The sequence below is a fragment of the Pteropus alecto genome, unplaced genomic scaffold (genome assembly GCF_000325575.1).
Source record: "Pteropus alecto unplaced genomic scaffold, ASM32557v1 scaffold14, whole genome shotgun sequence".
In the NCBI taxonomy this organism is placed as follows: Eukaryota; Metazoa; Chordata; class Mammalia; order Chiroptera; family Pteropodidae; genus Pteropus; species Pteropus alecto.
This window is the reverse complement of record NW_006436810.1, coordinates 3330210-3350227: the sequence shown is the minus strand read 5'-3', so window position 1 is coordinate 3350227 and position 20018 is coordinate 3330210. Positions and strand designations below refer to the sequence as shown.

At 33.9% G+C, this 20018-nt stretch overlaps 1 protein-coding gene and 1 pseudogene across 1 annotated transcript in view; both read right to left on the bottom strand.

The window, feature by feature from the left end:
• Positions 1-20018, bottom strand: part of LINGO2 (leucine rich repeat and Ig domain containing 2) — a 291549-nt gene that overhangs the window by 181755 nt on the left and 89776 nt on the right. The window lies entirely within an intron of this gene.
• Positions 10620-10738, bottom strand: LOC112481251 (annotated as a pseudogene).

Here is a 20018-nt window from a genome sequence, read left to right as displayed (position 1 = left end):
TTGAAGTCAACTAGAAAACCCAAAACAATGAAATAAATTTAAATTAAATAGAACTTTAAAAAAATTTTTTTTGGTCTAGTGACTAATAAAATTTAATTTAAAAAATCCTACTTATCATGACAATAAACCATAAAAAATTATTGAGAATGAACTTAAAAACTATATAAGTTGTAGAAACTATAAACTAATGAAGACTTAGGCATATTTTTTTTATTTTTCAATTTTTATGAGTTTATTTGAGCCAAACTAGACATTCTTGAGCCAGATGATTCAAAGTTGTAAAAATATTAACGTTCCCTATATTAATCTAGAAATGAAATCTACTCATAAAAATATCAACAATATTATTTTAGAATTGATTTAGAAGAATATACAATATTGCAGATAAATCTTTAATGTAATGAAGCCTTACTAAGTCCACCAAATATAAGACATATATTGATTTCAATATAACTAGAAACCAAAGGACTAATAACCATGATATATAAAATGCCTAAATATCAATGAAGAAAAGACAATGCTCAAAATTATTAATAAAGTTACAGAAATTTAATCAGAGAGCTAACTGTTCATTTATCACAGAAGCAAAAGGTCTGTGTCATATGATAAGACATTTATTGTTTCTGAGAGTTTAAATTAGCACAACGTCTTAAAGGGAAATCTGACAATGTCTAGTAAAATAAGAAATATTTATAATTTTGACTTAGAAATTTTACTTAGTGAACATTTGTATAAGTACAGAAAGACATGTATACTGAGACTTGTGACTTACTTTTTGGTTAAAGAATTGGTTAAAGAATTTTCATTAAAGAAAGTAAATGATTGTGACAAGACTTACTTCAACTTCATGAATTGAGATTTACTAAGAATTTTCATGTACACATTTATTTAATTTTTATATTATTTGCATCTCAAAGATGGAAAGAGTAATGTTTAGGAAGAATAAAAGCCCCACAGTAAGTAACGGACAATCAAGACTTGAACTCACTTTAATTACTCCATTCTTTTGCTAATGCCATTACAAGCATCACTATTTAGCAGATGCCTCTAGTTGAGGAGATAGTATCTCTTTGGGGGGTGGAGAATGAGGAGAGGTAGGCAGGGTTTGGATATGGAAATACAAATTTCCATCTAAAACATAATTGTATAGTCTGTTCTTCATTTGTTTACTTTAATTATTTTTTCACCAGTAAAGAATAATTGAAACTTTGGGTGAAACTACTAAGGCAGTGTTTTTCAACTCAAAATAAAGCGTACTCCATTTCCTGTGGGGCCAAATTTCAATTTGTAAAGGTTGTAACTCAAAGATAAACATATGCTGATCCAAATATAAAAAATTCCAGGAATAAATATAGTATTTCCATTTCTGTATTTGGTCTGGTTGGACACATGCCTGTGAGTGGGTTTTTATTTATAAAGACAAAGGACAGATTGTATATTATTTTCTTGTTACAGGGAAAATGAAGCTTATTCACAGAGTATTATATTTCTGGGCATCAAAATTACTTTCTACCTGTATTAAATCCCTGCATTTCCATAATGAAAGAAAACCTTTGTTCTAATGAATGATACTGTGCAATTTGTAATCAAAGGTTATGAATTTCCACTCTGCAGCATTTTCTTTTCAAACACCTCCGGACTTTCAATATGTGTTCCAACTACATTTATAGAGATAACAATCTCATCATAATATTAGAAGGATTATAATGAAGAACACAATGTCAGGTTTGAATGAAAGATAGTTTTTCTCTAAAAAAGAAAATAAAAAAAAAAACATTGAACTTGCTTCATTTACTTTTAGAAGTTTTAGAAATAATTTGCTTTATTTTTCAATCACTGAATCCTTAGATGTTAGAAGGCAGAAATAAAAAAATATTGGTATTTTGCAACTACTATGGGAATTTAATTCTCCCCTGTGAACTCCAGTCAGAAATTATCATTATGGTTACTTTATTTATTGGTAGTTTATTTGTAGACAATTTTTCTGGGAGCATTATGATTCATTAAAGAAAAGAAAAATATGTAAGCAATCAACACATAATGGTTTCCAGCTTTGGGCAAACAAGTTTATCTTGACAGTATCAATTTACTATAAGAATCAATTTTTCTATGCTTAGATTTCCAGCAAATTCAACAACCTGGAACACAGCTAGGAATCCAGAAGTAACGAAAAACCGTCTCTGAGGAGCCACATGCTAAATGAAAGGATCAGTCATGAAAAGTTATGCGTATGAGAAAGAGGGTCCCATGTATTCTCACTTAAGCTCTCTTAGTTTCCTCTTTGTACACAATCATAGCAAGTCATACTCCCTTATGTCTACACATACTTCCCTCAGTCTCTACACAATAGCTGGACTAGTCTTTTTAAAACACAAAATTGATTATGCTTCTCCCTGCCTGAAACTTTTACACATAGAATATGCCTAATATATGTTCATTGGAGTAAATTTTTTTTTTTTGTAAAATATGCTCCATTGAAATGGCAGACTATGTATTAAATTACATGCCACTGTATTAGGATATCTCTGGGGATGATGAAGTGCGGTCCTGGTCGTAGAAAGAGGGGATTGCCCTTCTAACTGCTATTTCTACATAGAGCTCCCCTGCATGGGTGTAAGGCAGTTTCCAAGTATGAGTTTCACAGAAGAATCGAACTGTGTAGTTACAATACAGTTAGGAAACCATCCTTCATAAAGCATGCACTGAGGAGGAATTGGCTAATTACACTTTTCGCCTCCGTTGTGAAGATTTTTAAAGGACTAGCTTGACAAACATGCCTTTATTTAGATCATTCCTTTAATTCCAAAGTAGATCTATATAATAGAATGATTTACCAATAAAAAGATCAAAGAGAAAAATAAGTGTAGATTAAAACAAAGCTAAAAGGAAATTGCCCACAGACAAGAGCACGAGAACAGACGAATAATTGCTAAATTCTCAATCTATCATTTTCATGCTTGATTTGAGGGGATAACAAACTGTTTATACATGTATAAAAATGGTGATTGCAAATATTTTCTTATTTCGTTACCTGGATTGTGAACTGGCACATAATAAAACATATTTTAATTGTATTTTATGAATTATTTAAGGTAATTCTCACAATATTTTCCCACAGGTATTATAAATACTTCAGATAAATCCACAAAGAATTAAAATGCTGAAATTGTTATGGCATATTTTAAAGTAAAAATTTTCTTAAATAAAATAAATTATTTGTTTCAAACAAGTTTTAATGGGCATATGTGAAGATTTTCCTTTTTCTTAGATGATTTATGAGCTATTTTTCTAAAGTTAAATTTTGTTTATTTTCATACCTGATTAGAAAAAAAGATTAGTTTAAAAATACAAATAAAATTTTAAATTTTATAATCTTCTGGGATTATTTGGAAGTCTGATCAACAGAAAACTAAATGGCAGTTTTCTTGCTTTACCTGATTGCTTAGCTAAAAAAAGACAATGGCAGTTGTTTTAAATAAGCTTCAGGTAACTAAGAACATTTGCTATAATTGCATACAGCTTCTTTGCCCTCTTATAAGGTTACCTATTACCCATAGCTGTGGGCTAACTGAGATTTCTTTTAATTATAAGAAAGTGACAGAAGTCTGTTTAACGAAGATAGCTGACTGGGAGCTCCTAACCCAGACTCATTGCCATGAGATCCTAGTTCCTATGACTGCTGACATATGATTGTCCAGCTGCGAGTGAACACAGTTTCCTAGGAATGCGCTGCTTTATAAAAGTGAAACTATAGCAATTGTGAAATTAGTGACTACAGAACATGAAGGTTAACAGAATGTTCTAAGAGGCAGGGGTTTTATGTGTCAGTATGACTTGTACTCATGAAGACTGTTGAACTCTAATAGAAACAAAGTCCATCTGGTATGGTATGTTGAGAGGGCTCTGACTTACAGTGATTTTCTATGAGGGATTCCACTCATTCAAGGGGATGGTGACCCCTCAGACCTATCTTGTTAAAACAAAAGGAAGGAGAAAAACTGAAAAAATTTCTGTCTGCTGAATTATTTATCACCTCACCTATTTCCAGAAGTAGGGACAAAATTTCATCCTAACTATCTACTACCTTTCTGTTCCTTTATATCAGGCTCCAAATCAGCTTGCATGTTCAGATTGCCCCGTAAAAGACAAAAGTCAGAATCTCTGTTCCATTCTTACTCTCTTCTACTTTTGCACTTAGTCTCTGTGCTTTGATACTCTGCAAGTGTGCATTGTTCATTCATTCTTCTATAGACATTTATTTATTCACTGACTAATGATGGCCTCTAAAGAGGGGTAAGTTTTCCCATTTTGTTCATTATTCTATCTTCAGTGCATGGAACAGTGCCTGGCAATATCAAACAGCAGTTATTGGTTGAATGGAAAAATTAGTGTCAGACACTATACTGATTGCTGGCTTTCAGCTCCCTATACCCATTTATTAGCCATTCTGGTTTCACTATTTTCTTGATTCCTTTTCTAGCATTTAGGATATCCATGTCCCTGAACAGTGTTTGGTGTTACTCGATTTTCCAATTTTGAGCTCTCCAGTGGTTTCAGGTGGAGACTTTCCAAATCAACTCTGGGCCCCACCCATTGAATCAGTACAAAGTTCCAGCCAAAGACTGAAGGACACAGAGGGCAAGATTCAGATGATAAATACATAATACCCTTACAGAGTGAAATAACTTCCAATAAGCTTTTAATTCTATAAATATAAAAGACATTTAGATGTATGATGCTAATATAATAAAAATGGTTGGCAATGAATATTAATATTGTTATCCAGTTATTTTGTCAATTAAAGTATGAAAGAAATAAGTATAAATATGATTTTTTTTTTCATTCAAAATGAGTTAAGGTATATATTTTAAACTCAAATTCATTAAAAATTATTTAGTACCAGTACAAACCAAGATAGTATTAGCCTCATTTTGTTGATAAAAAAAAGACAGAAATCAAATGATCCTCCTAAAGCTAGAAAGGAAATCAATTATAATTTCCCATTTCTATTTGCATTGCAAATCGAGTTAGGATTCATGTATAATAGGAAATAGCCAGCATAGAGTATAACTTACATGATTCAGTAGAATAATTCAGACATCAACGATTTCATTTTAGGCAGAGTCTATGAAAATATTACCAAATGATACTTTAGAACTTTTCATCACCAGCTATTTTCACTATTTCATTCCATCACTGTAAAAACTCACTCAATATTCTAATTTAATAATACTAATACATAATTTCCATTTTATCACTGGCCAAGAAGAAGTATTAACAATTTTCCCAATGTGTCATTAAAAGTATTCCATAAAATGTTTCACTAAAATATGTTAGACAGGATTGACAATGTCTCTTAAAAATTAGAAATAGAACTGCCATATGATCCAACAATCACACTTCTGGATAAATATCTAAATAAAATGCAATCAGTATCTCAAAGAGATATCTGCATTTTAATGTTCATTGTAGCATTATTTACTACAGCTAAAATATGGAAACAACCTCAGTGTCTATCAATGGATAAATGGATAAAGTGTGGTTTACATAAACATAGGAGAATATCACTCAGCCATAAAAGGAAATCTTGCCATAGATGATCCTGGAGGTCATTATGCTAAATGACATAAACCAGACACAGAACAGAAGACAAATATTGTATGATCTTTTATATGTGGAATCTAAAAAAGTCAAACTCATAAAAGCAGAGTAGATGGTCACTGAGAGGGTCGGGGAAGTGGGGATGTTGATCAAAGACTATGAAGATTCAGTTATGCGGGATACGTTCTGGAGATCTAATGTTCATCACGGTGACTGTATTATGTACTTGAAATTGGCTGTGTTCTCCCCTCACCTTATGTAATTGTTTACTATGTGAGGTGATGGATATGTTAATTAGCTTTTAATTGTGGTAATCATTTCACAATGTACATCAAAACATCACCTTATATACCTTAAATACATCTAATTTTTATTTTTCAAGTATACCTCAATAAAACTGGAAAAAATATGTTCAAACAATATCCCCAATATAGTAATGGTTCTATTGTGAGAGAAAAGGAAGGCTTGAGTGGTCTGCTGTGAATTCGAAATTTCATTCAAGTTTTATCTTATATCCTAAATTTCAAAAAGATTTTGAATCAAATTCCATAACATAACCTGTTTTGCCTACAGTCTTTTGATTAAAAATGACAGAAACCAATATCAAACTAATTTAGGTGGAAAGGAAATCTTTACACAATTTTAACAAGAGCAAGAATGACTAGGGGCCATTTCTATCAGGTCCCTAAATAACAGTAAGTCTGTCCCTTCTCTTCTCTTGCTATCTAGCCCCCACACCTCATCTCATTTATTTACTATGGATTAAAATTTGTGTTTCAGGAACATATTTTACATTTTTTTTTCTGTATTCTTTGTAACCCCTTGTGTACCACTTTCTATTCTGGAGATGGCTTGATGGTGGCAGTCTTGGTGGGGTTCTAGGTAGGGTCCCAGTATGTGGTTGTAGAAGCCTTTGCTTGCATGGGGCTTAACTTACATACAATTAGTTCTGTGGGTTAGCACAACAACAATATGGTATACTATAGTGAAAACCGGCATGGAGATATGGGAGACTGCCTTTTTGAATGCACTGTTAAACTCTGGTGAGAATAAAGTGAGGGAAATTGCTTATGGGAAGCCAAGCACTGAAATACTCTAATGGATTGAAATGTTTAGATTTTATCCTTTTGACAACAGTGATGAATTAGAAATTTTAAAGCTAACGGTTATGTTCATATTTGTGTTTTAGAAAATAACTCTAGTAGGAATGTGAAAGGTTAATCACAGGAGCAAGAAACCAGAAGCCAAAAAGCCATTTAGGTCCATTATAATTATTCCAGGCAAAAAAATTAGTTTGAGAGACATTGAAAAGGAGACATCAATAGAATCTGGATATTTCTCCTCTGCCAACAATTTTGGCTTTTAAACTTGAGTATGACTCGCACAGGGTTCTTGGACAAGCTTTGCTTGGACTCACTTGAGCGCTTTGATGCAGCGAAGCACCAACCTCATTTAATTCCCAGGCTGGGCCCTTCTTCCTCCCAGTTAATCTTTAAGACAGAAAATTAGATATGTAGGTCTCTTAATTTTTAATTGTTAGTGTTTCTAATTTTGACACAGACACTGTAAGTGCAAACCCAGATTTCTAAAATAAAGACAAATGCAGAGTTATAAAATTTATTTCTCTAAAAAAACAATGTTTTTTTTATGGTTTATTGTACATTTGTTCAAATCACAAGTGGATCAGTAGTATTTAATTGGTGTCTTTCATGCTAAACTTTTGTTAATGGTATGGTGTAATTTGTTACTTTGCTGCACTTCTCTGCAGAGACTGACATCCTGGGGACATCCAGAGACCAAAGAGTGGGGTTAAGGAGTCTGACCATGGAGGGAGGTGGGGTATAAAAAGGATTTGGGATAATTCATCACTCTCCTTCCACTCTTCCCTTCTAGGTTTTACACAAAAGATGCCTAGTTTTCTCTGTTTGAACCTTATGGTAGGTTTATCGAAAAGTTCACAATCTCGAATTCATTATTACCATGCCATTCTCTATTCATTTTTAGTTTTAAAGGAAGGAAAACTAAGTGCAAGAAAATGAACTCAAATAAAAAATCATTGAGCCTGCAAAGCTTATGGTTTTGCCTGTAATCCTTTTCATCCTTTTTCTTATTCCGTTTGAACTGGCTTTTTTCCTTCTAGAGAAGCTGAGGCTTCCTTTTAATGGTTTTAGTTTATTTTTCTCTCTCAATTAACCAAATCTTACTCTACTTGAAGAATTTTATACTTAATGATTAGAATATTGATCATTAAATTTGCCAGCTCTGAAAACATAACCTATTTTATGTGTGAACATGTATATTTTGCTTCAAACTCCTAGCACAATGTGAACACAAAGAGATGATCTAAAAAATATCAAAACCAATTCAACAAAACTGTTACTTAGCCAAACACAAAATCACCAAATACATCAATAACATACCTAGTACTTCATAGATATCATTTATATCTGGTTATGAGTCATAACATCATTACCTTTCAAAAGATACAATTGTCACGCATGCATGCATGCATTTATTTATTCAACAAATGTCTGCCAATAACCAACTACAGACAAAACACTATGCTAGGTGCAGGGCATACAAAGATGGAAAGACACAGGCTTTGTCTACAAGGAGCTTCAAATCAAGAAGAGGCAAAATATGTACTTACAAATCCGTAGTGGAGCTAAAGAACTTGTTTTCTGGAGACAAACTGCTTGTGTCAAGCTCTTAGTGCTGCTGCTTACTAGCTCTCTACGCCTCAGTTTCCTCAGTGGAGGAAGGAGTATTTATAAGCTTTCCCATCCCAGGTGAATGTTAATATTAAATGTGATAAGGTGCACATGTGCTCAATGCAGTAACTGTCCCATAGTAATTAAGAAGTATGAGTACTGTAAAAAGCTACTACTTTATGATACTAAAACATTCTCATAGGCACTCATGAAGGTTCGGAAGCCATAGGACATTTCAATAAAATGGTTCAGAGGACAGATGACCCTTTTTCTGTTCGGTGATAGAAAGATGCTCAGAGAGACTTTAAGGCATTTATGACAGACACAATAAAGGAAGAATATGATTATAATTTATTGAGATGGGCATGGGCAAGAAAGGGAGCATTTAAATTAAATGTAGAAAAATATATTTTTTTTAAATTAGGAGAATGGAAGAAATGCCACTTTCTAGAACTGTAAAATTTGACACAGCACAAATATGTAATGGAGTTTTCTCTAATCAATAGTATTATCAATAATATTTTTTTCTCTCAAATTTTAAAGTTGGGTCCTGTATCTTGCAGAAAAAAGCTGGCTCTTGGATTCTGTCAAGTCCTGTCTAAATTAAGAATAACTGCTATTTCTTCCATTACCAACACTTTGTGCTTGTTTAATTATACATCAGGAGTGACTCTTTAGTACAGGGTCCGTACTAAATGCCACAGATAGTGAGTGAGCACTCTCATTTCTGTCCAGCCAGAATTCAACTTCTTCCAATTCTTTATGATTCTGGAAATTGTTGTCTTTTTTTAGACAACTAGGTAGAATCTCAACCTACGTGTACAAGGTTTATGATTTAAGAAGGGACTCAAGAGACTATATATGTAGATTCCTGGAGCTTTTTTCCCAATGTACCTCCTTCTTTTCCAAATCTTTGTGATGCAAATTCCAAAGACCTCAGCTTCCACAACCGCTGATCCCCATCTACTAAACTTTTTATGACCTTAAGACCCCCATGTTCTCTAAGGGAGACAGTCATTCTCTGACTGCTCATTTTTGAAAACAGTTATTTTGTTTCATATATTTGTCCAGTTTTCTAGTTGGTTTTAGTGAGAGAATAAGTGTGGTTCTAGGTTATTCCATTATGGCTGAAGCAGAAGTTGCTCAAATGGGCAGCCTATGCATTTAAATCATCCTCAGTGATTCTAATAGAAAGCCAAGTTTGAAAACAATTAGATCAGGCATATTTGTCATCTCCTTCCCTATACTTCATAGGAATGGCAAGGTGGTTTTGCCAACCAGCATCCCTTCAGCACTTTTCTTGGTAACTATTACTTATTTTCCGCTAGAGAGTTATGCTTATCCCACATTGCCCCCAGAGCATAGCATCTCTTTGGCTACAATGACTTAATTCTGTCGGACTTATGCTTGAACTTTTAGAGAAGAGCTTTCCTTCTTGCTTTCTGGAGAGGACTCTGGTGTGCTGTAGGTCTGAGAAGAGTGTCTTGATGACATCATTTGTACACCAACTCAAACTGAACTTAAAGCTAGATATGCTTCTGGAAATTTAACATCCATTAGCCAATGAATTTTCTTCTACTTAATAGTTTAGATTTTATTTTGCTTGTAAAACTGGAGTAGGAAATATGACCTCAAGAATCATGAAGTCTTGATATTTATAGTATAACTGAAAACTCCTATGCACATCTGAGGTAGTAGAAAATAGCAATTAGGAGACATTTTTAGAAAAATAACCTAGAAACTATAAAAAAATGTTTCTTTTGCTCTCCAACCTCTAGAATCAAGTATCTAAACTTAAGAGTACCCACTGACAGTGTACATGGGTTCCTTTTTCTCCACATCCTCCCGAGCACTTGCCATTTCTTATCCTTTTGAGAATAACTATTCTAACAGGTGTAGGGTGTTAGCTCATTGTGATTTACATTTCCTTGATGACTAGTGATGTTGAGCACCTGTTCATGTACCTGTTGACGACTTGTATGTCTTCGGAAAAAAATGGCTTTCAGGCCCTTTGCCAATATTTAAATTGGGTTATTTGTGGGTTATTTATTTTTGGTATTGAGTTGTATTAGTTACTTATATATTTTAGCTATTACTTCATATTCTATATATAGTTTGCAAATATGTTCTCTCATTCTATAGGTTGCTTTTCTATTTTTGTCTAATGTTCCCTTTGCTGTACAGAAGCTATTTATTTATTTATTTTTATTTATTTTTAATTTTTTAGGTGACACAACCCTTGGTTGACCTCACAGATTGCAAGGACCTTGTCAGTTTACAATCCCTTATTTTTATTTTTATTTTTTATGCCTACAGCACCTGGTTTTCCTAAGTGGTCTCCCAACCAAGTAATAACCAGGCCTGACCTGGCTTAGCTTCTGAGATCAGACGGGATCAGGCTTATTCAGGGTAGCATGGCCATAGACAGATTTTTAATTTGATGTAATCCTGGTTGTTCATTTTTGCTTTTGTTGCTTGTGCTTTTGGGGTCATATTAAAAAAAAATCATTGCCTAGACCAATGTCAAAATTTTTTCCCTATGTTTTCTTGTAGGAGTTTTATGATTTTAGGTCTTACATTTAAGTCTTTACTTTATTTCAAGTTAATTTTTGAGTGGTCTAAAATAGAGGTCCGGTTTCATTCTTTTGTTTGTGAATATAGTTTGAAATAAGGAAATGTGATGCCTCCAATTGATATAGATTATATCGATTATGGAAAAGAGTATAGAGTTTCCTCAAAAAATTAAAAATAGAACTACTCTCACTTCTGGATATATATCTAAAGGAATTGAATCTGGATATATATCTAAAGGAGTTGAATCAGGATCTCATATCTGCATCCCCATGTTCATTGAAGCGTTATTTATAAAAGACATGGAAAGAACTTAAGAGTCCATGAAAGGATGAATGGATAAAGAATGTAGTGTAGATATTATAGATGTTATTCAGCATTAACAAGGAATGAAATCTTGTTATTTGAAACATGGGTGAATCTGGAGGACATTATGCTAAGTAAAATAAATCAGGCAGAAAGACAAATACCGTTATCTCACTTAGATGTGAATCTAAGAAAGCCAGACTCACAGTAGCTGAAAGCATATTGGTGGTTACCAAGGACTGGAGGTTGGGATAATTGGGAAATTTTGGTCAAAGTGTACAAACTTCCAATTATAAAACGAATAAGCTCCTAAGTTATATCTCAGGATCTAATACATGACCCAGTGACTATAGTTAACAACATTGTATTGTGTACTTGAAAACTGAGAGAGTAGATCTTAAGAATCTTATCCCACCACACAAAAAGTAATTGTGTGAGTGAGGCAATGGATGTTTTGCCCATCTCTTTGTGGTAATCATTTCACAATATATACGTATAATAAATTATCATGTTGTACACGTTAAACTTACACAATGTTATATGCCATTTATATTTCAAAAAAGCTAGAAAAAAATTTTAAATTAAAAAATTAAAAAAAAGAGTATGTGCTTCATATATTAAGTAGCTCAACTAGCTTATAATTGGTACCTCTGTTCTTTCCTTTATTCTTAATTTTCATTGCTAATAGCCTTCTTTTCAAAGGCAGTTACTTGATTCTCAATGGCTATAAATTAGTCTCCAATATGGCCAAGTCGCACACCTGCAGATCTATGTATATGGAATACACATATAACTCATAATACTCTGTGAGTGTGTATAAGTGATACATGAATGGTTGGGGCCAAGTCCTACAGATTTGTGGGACCTAAACTGCATGAAAATGAAGCAATCAGAACACACATATATTACACTTGAGACTATACTATACACTTGGGATTACACTATAAATAATCAATAAACAAAGTTCTCATCTCCATCTCCACAGTGGAAGGTGACCTCACAAAACTATGCATGGTTTTACCACCCAGAATTCCTTCAAACGTATTTCAGACATACTTATCCATTTACAGATAAACCTATATCTGCATCCATGAATTCAATTCTTTTAGGCATTTAATAGGCAACAAAATGAAACAAAACACCCTCAAAAAACTTATCTGACTGATACCTGCACTAAACATTTAAAAATAATTTTTAAAAGGTATAAAATCTGTATTAATTTCTTTATTTTTTAAGTTGTATTTATTGACAATTCAGCTCACTCTCCCATATAGTTGAGGTTGCAGCACACAAAAAGAACACCTGATTGAAGCCATTATCAACACACAAGTCTTTTGGTAACATCAAAATATTCTTTAGAATAAATAGAGTTGGTAAGAGATGTTAAGGGGCAACTTTGTGTGTGTGTGTGTGTGTGTGTGTGTGTGTGTGTGTGTGTAGAAAAGATTTATTTTTGTCGTAGTTTAAATATAGTAGTGAAGAGCCAATATGAGCCTTCTGGAAATTATGAAATTCATGGAAGCAAAACCTGAAGAAAATATATTTAATAACATGCCAATAAGTATAGGAATTCTAACTCATTTATTCTTTTAAAACATATTTACTAATTTACCCATTAAAAAATCTTTATCAAGTGCCTATTATATATTCAGGCACTATTCTAGGTTCTGGTGGCATAGCAGTAAATAAAATGGACAAAATCCCTGTCTTTGTGGAGCTTGCAATTTATGAGGGAGACAGACAAGAGGAAATAAATAAACATATATCATAGTCAATAACGTAAACTATATACTGAATGGCAGAATAGAAAAATGAAATGATAGCTAGAAGGGAGACACAAGACTTGATACAGAGTACAAAGGAAAGTCACTGAAGAGTTTTATACAAGGAGTCACAAGATCCTATCTGTGGCATTGGAGAGAATGATTGGAATGTGGATGCTGACAATAGGAACCTTGGCATTAGGCGATGGTAGATTACATCTACAGAATTGCATTAAAGATGGAAAGAATGAGACAGGTTTGGAAAATCTGGTGAGAGTTGTACTTGGCCTTTCTCAAGATAAAGCAAAAATCTGTAGTTTAGGAAAAAAGGAAAAAAAGAATCCTTTAATGCCTTCCAGTAGTCAAGCATGTTATTTGCAAAGTTAAGATTAACTCCTAGGAAAAATCCATAGCTCAATCTTTTCATTGGTTCTCTTTAAAGTACCCACAGATCTGCGTCGTTACTCAAATTATCACTGTTCATATATGGGGCTTCAAGTCTAAACAGCAGAATTGAGGAGGACCCTTGGTTCTGTTGCAGTAACTATTTGAAGCATCAGAAAGTGGAAGCGGCTTTTTCAGGAGCCAGCTAAAATATCAGGTGTTAGTCTAAGAAGAAAATTGTCTGGAAAAGCAGAGGCATCTTTATGGTCCTTTCTACTTAGTATCTTCTCTAAATCCCTTGTTCTCATCTTTTCACTGGCTTCACCCCAGAGCATTGTGTATTTCCCTAAGACTGAAGTAAACAGAGTTGTATTCAGTTCAATCTGTAATGCTAATTCTGCTACTCTCATCACCTTTCTTTCTTTTCTTCATGTCTTGCTCACACATCTCACACACACATAAATGCATGGACACATACATAAGCATATGCACACAAACACACACACACCCTACATTTTATGCTGGAAGCTCCACCATAATACCTGTGGTCTGTCCTTCCTGATTTTGCAACTTCATCATGCAATACAGGTTCTACTCTCAAAAAATGTTGGTGAAATAAATGCATGTATGTTAGAAATGAAATGAAGGATTTTGTTTTATATTTATAGGAACACACATTGAAATACCTAGATTTGAAAAAACAAAACAAAACAAGAATAACTATATCAAGAGGAAAAGAGGAGACATCACTATTGTATAGTGTCTTAGTCTGCCTGGGCTGCCATAACAAAACACAAAGAGATTGGAAGACTTAAACAACAGAAATTTATTTTCTCACAGTTCTGGAGGCTGGAAAGTCCAAGATCAAGGTACAGGCTGATTTAGTTTTTGATGAGAGCCCTTTTCCTTACTTGCAGTCTTCTGCTTTCTCCGTGTTAAAGTGTTTCCCAGCTTTTGCATGTCCATTACCACCTTTTTAAATATCATGCATTAGAAATGGGATCAGTGCTCAAGAGACTAGTGGTTTGTTGCACTGAGAGTCTTTGCAATGACTCAGAAAGAAGCTTACTGTTAAAGCCAAATGACCTACATTTCAATTCTAGGTTTGACACTCTCGCTTCTGGGTAAGTTATTTATATGCCCTGAGATTCAGTTTTCTCCCCATAAGATGAAGATAATACCATTTTGTTATGAAACCTAAATGAGTGACATATAGAAAAATACTTATGCCATGGACATGTGCAACAAATATACAGCCTTTAGACTTCATTCAGTCTAGTCACTTGTCTCAGTGACAACCATCAGGATTTTATATCGTATAAGTAGGGTTCATAATAATTGGCATTTACTCTTGGCCAGACATTGTTTTAAGTAACATCACATACATGTATTATCTAAACGAATTTTCACAAAACTTCCAATGAAGAGTTATTACCCTCAGGGAATAAAGATAGCTTCTACTGAAGCTTATACTTAAGAGGAACCTAGTGGCTATTCATTCAACCTACTTAGAGGCAGAAAAGAGCTAGAAAAGGTAAGGCAAGAGATCCTTAAATTTGAGAAGCTGCCTTTTTATTTCTCTGTGGTCTTAGTATTACAGAGATGGTCAGCAGTGACCTCCTCTAGCGATTGCCCCTATTTATGAAAGGGGTGATATATTAGTTTCCTATGGTTGCTGTAACAAATTACCACAAATTTAGTGGTTTAAAGCAACACAAATTTATTCTCTTACAGTTTTGGAGATCAAAACTCTAAAATGGGTCTCAGAGCTGCATTCCTTCTGGAGACTTTAGGGAAAAATCTGTTTCCTTGACTTTTCCACCTTTGAGAGGCTTCCTGCACTCCTTGGCTCATGGCCCTGCATCACTCCAAACTCTGCTTTCATCATCACATCTCCTTCAGTGACCCTTACTCTTTTTTTAGCACTCTTGTGATTATATTGATCCAACTTGGAAAATCCAGGGTAATCTTTATATCTCAAGATCCTTATTTTAATGAAATCTGCAAAGTCCCTTTTGCTATATGAAGTAACATTTAGAAAGTCTAGAGATTAGGACATGGGATTCTTTGCGGAGGCGGTGGGGTGGGGAGCACATTATTCTGCATATGACAATAAAAACAGCATCGACTATCACTGCAGCAGAAGTTGCTGCCATATCTGACATAATCGAAGATTCACCAGGTACTATAGTATGTACTTTTATGCATTATCTCATAAAAGCATCATTACCTTCATTTTAAACATTTCAATACTGGGGTAATCTTAATCTACATAGTAGATATTTCTGCCTTCAATTCACTGTCTTACGGCATAATTTTTTACAAAAAATTTTTTTTTCCTGAAGCTTCTTCTAGCTCTCGCTCTCTCTCTCTCTCTCTCTCTCTCCCTCTCTCTCTCTCTCTCTCTCTCTCTCTCTCTTCTTGCCTTTGACAGAACTCTATTGCTTTGTCATCTTCTGCAAATGAATGTCAAGGAAAAGAACACTGGTTGAAATATTGTCTTTTGCCTATGGCCTAACTACTACTATGCATGCATAACTCTTCCCTCTCTAGCATTCATGGACTAGAGTAATGGGGGATGCCAACCTCCTGGAGTCCAGGATATCTAATTACAAACTTGTCAAAACTATTCTTTTTGACTATGTCTATTAGATTTAGCCCCTGGGTGCTCAACTGTTTTAAAATTATGTAGTCCAAAGGCTTCATTTTAGCAGAGGCAGTTTCTCCTTCAAAATACTTTCTTTGGCTGTAGTTTTAAAGACAGCTCAAAGATTTCAAGTCTCTCTCTCTACACACACACACACACACACACACACACACACATATACACATATGTATGTATATATACATATATACGAATGTTTATATATACACATATACATATATCTGTGTGTGTATATATAATATATGTATATATAAATGAGATGCTTTAGTATTGTTTGAGCTTATCCGTGAATTAAGTAGACAACTACAATTAAGCATCTAATAATGCTCTGCCTAAATCTCTGTTTCATTTTCTCCATGTTCTTTACCTTCAGTACCAAAAAGATCTGACAGAACACTCTCCTTAAGGTGCATTTATATATGCCATTTTTTCTCTCTTATACTGCAGGACTTGATACTGTGAGGCAGATAGCTGAATTCTAGGAGAGTGGAAAATTGGAAATTGAGATATAAAAGTAGAAAAAAAATCAAAGAAAAAACTTCTTTATTGAGGCTTAAAAAAAAACTCTTCTTTATTGAGCATCTTTTCTAGTTATACGTGGAAACTAGGAGATGATAAGATAAGCAACTCTTTACTACCAGGTAAAGAGAAGGTGTATTTCTAAGGGGGAAGCTGTCACAATGGGGAAGGATACCATCTATTTGAACTTTTGGTGAGTATTCTCCATAGAGAAATCATGAACTGTCAGTCCCCATCTAGAAATGCCATACAAGTGTTCTTCCACACGGGTCTGTGAACCACAGAATGATTATCAGAATGTTTCCATTTTACTCTGTGTATAGTAAGAAAATGTTTTTCATTAATTTATTTAATATAGTATGTACATATTAAGAGTCTGGTATATACTGTACCTGATACATTTTATCTTGTTTAGCCAATGGTAATTTCCTGTATCTTTTGGGGGCATAAATTGTTCATTTAAAGTCAGAAAACCTTAACTTCCCTATCTACCTACTTTTTCAAGGGCTAAAATATGGACACAGTATTAGACATGGTTACTGCAAACTCTGCCTAAAGATTTTATTAATTCCTCATAGTCTACCAAGCTAAGTGGAATCATATCTGAAATGAAGAAATCTATACTGTAATGGTCTTTTTGCTTAAAATAAAAGACAATAAAATAAATACTTGCTCAGGAATCAATGCGGATGTGGTAAGCAAGAGCTTACCAAGGCTGGCTTTTTGCCGGGGAACAGAACAATGAAAAAATGCACATACCATGTTTCTGTTAAGCTTATTCCAAAGGCTGCTTGCTTGGTAGAGGATTTGGCTTAGTGAAGGTGACAGCTGCTTGGTGTGAGCTGCGACATTTCTAAAATGAGAACCCACTTAGTATTATAAGCCTTCATTCCTGCATTAATTGCACACATGCAGTGAGGAATGTTCTTTTCTTGAAGATGGAGAAGCAAACTATGAAATCAACACATAATGGGTCAGAACACTCTATGTGAAATCACTTGCTTTTAGTTTACAATAGCGTGTCACTCATGAGACATGCTATTCTTTCTTCTTCCCAAACCTTCCTCTCTTTCTTTTCTGTTATACACACACTCACGCACATTCCACATAAGCATATGCACTTCTAACTAGTTAATTGCTCAACTTTCATATTTCGGTTTAGATGTAACCTCACACAGGGAGAAGATTAAGATTCAAATCTGTTATTACAAACATCTCTTAGCTTCTCTCACCGCATCTCTCACTCCCATCACAGCACACATTACACTGTGTGCTACTCTCCTGAACACTTGTTTGTATCTCCCAGGAGACGATGAACTCTGTGAGAATAGGAACCAGGTCTGTTACACACCTTGTCTAGTCTCTGCTCTGTGAAAAGTACTAGATAAATGTTTATAAAATTAATTCTTCAATGAAAGAATTTTAAATAATGACTTTTAGTCTATAATGAAGCTAATTGAATTAGTGACAAAGTATGCCAGTCAGGGGAGGTGAGAGGAGGATAGATTAGCCAGTGATAGAAGAAAAATAACCATCACAGAGGCAAAGGGTAGTAGTGTTTTTCCAAACTGCCTCTAGGAGAAGAGGCGCCCTCACCAAGGCTTTAGTCCTGTTGGTTCTGCCACTAGATGCACGCTCGTCATTGAAATGAATGTGTCAGGTTACTTAAGCATGATGTCATTGGACATTTGAATCACAAACTCTTTCGGATCTGGTTCCAGGTGCTTTAAAGCAAACTTCTGATTACAAATCAACTACAGGGCATTATGACGAGAGACTATTCAGAGAGAGAGAGAGAAAGAGAGAGAGTGAACCTCACTCCTACTCTCTATGCACATATGAATCAGATTTCTGAGCCTGCGAAATGGAGGGCAAGACACTCAACTAAGGTGAATTCATGGAAGTCATACCTATAATAGTCTGTCTATCTGTGTGGCCACTTGGGAATTCTGACAAAGCAATCCTCTGTCTTGTCATGTCATTCTAACATCTATATTAACAGTTAAACAAAGCAGAGCCTCTCCAAATAGTAGCCTTTAAAATGGAAAACCAAACTGAAATCTATGAATTTGCTATTTGTCCTATTTTCCTGCTATTGTTAGCAATCTTAAAAGTTTATTGAGCATAGAGTATGCCTAGTTCTTAATTATGCCACATTAGGCATATATTTGATGTCTTAATATTATTTTCCAAATTTGAGATCTTTTTAAGAAAAAAATATTATGCAATCTGAGCTAACTAAAATTATGTCAATTTATACTATTTCTTAGCCAGATGTAAATTACTAATGGTTAAAGTCCTAGTACCGCTATAAAAGAAAAAAAATAAATTTAAAAATTAAATACAAATAAGACTGAAAATCCAATAAAATTAAAATTAACAAAATGAACTATAATTAATGATATTGTTTTTTTCTGAAAGCAAAACCACCATTTGCAAGTAAAATATGGAAGTCATTGCTAGGGAAATTTCTTTTGCTTTTTGATATGAATATACTCATGTCTTATGTAATGTAAGCTGGATGGGAAAGAGAGAGAGAGGAGATGTAAGGGGCTTATACATGATAAGTTGTTGATAAAAAAATTGTACAATTAATAAAGAAATAAATTTCTGACTGTTTTTCTCTGTTTTAGTTTCTTTGCAGCCATTGTTAAGGCAGTGACATCATTTGGCATTTACTTAGTGATAATGCTTCATTTTCCTATTCGTTTACTTCCACTCTTTTACTCATTAGTTTGGGGCAATAAAATTAGTATTGTCATTATTGTAAATTCAAGCGTAGTGATCAAAATCAGGCACCAAGACTTAGTTATAATATGGTCATCAATATGATCCAAGATATATTTTTATATTCTTATTATCAAACTATAAAAAAAATGACTAAAACATAATTCTGGATTTGATCTTGGAAGAAAAAAAGGACATTAATGAAAAATCTGGTGGAAAACAGATGGCAGTATTGTTAATAGTAATGAACCATGTCGGTTCTTAGGTTTGGCAAATGTGCCATGGTAACATAAAATGATAACATTAGGTACTGAGATTGCTTGAGGAGCATAAGGAAAATCTCTGTACTATTTTTGCAACTTTTTGATAAATCTAAAGGTATCCCAATATTTTAAAAATTACTTTTTAAAAATTAAAAACAACAATTAAGAAAAATATTTTCTTAGGTATTCCCTAATGTTCCCAGCATCTTGTGTCAATTCTGGAAACACTATATAAATTATGGTTTTTCCATAGAGGGATCTATAATCCAGTCAAGGAGACAAAGCAGACTAAACAATCCGAAAAAAACAGAGTGATGTTCAGTGTAAGTGCAGTAAGATACCAGAGAAAAGGGAACCTGAGTATACACTGTGGTTTTCAGATAAGACATTCTGAATCTCCAAGGCATGAACTAATTTTGTCCATAAACACACATACTTCAGAGAAGTAAGGGGCGGAGATGAAATTCCAGGTAGGGAAACAGGATGAGGGAGAGTATGGAAGCAGAGA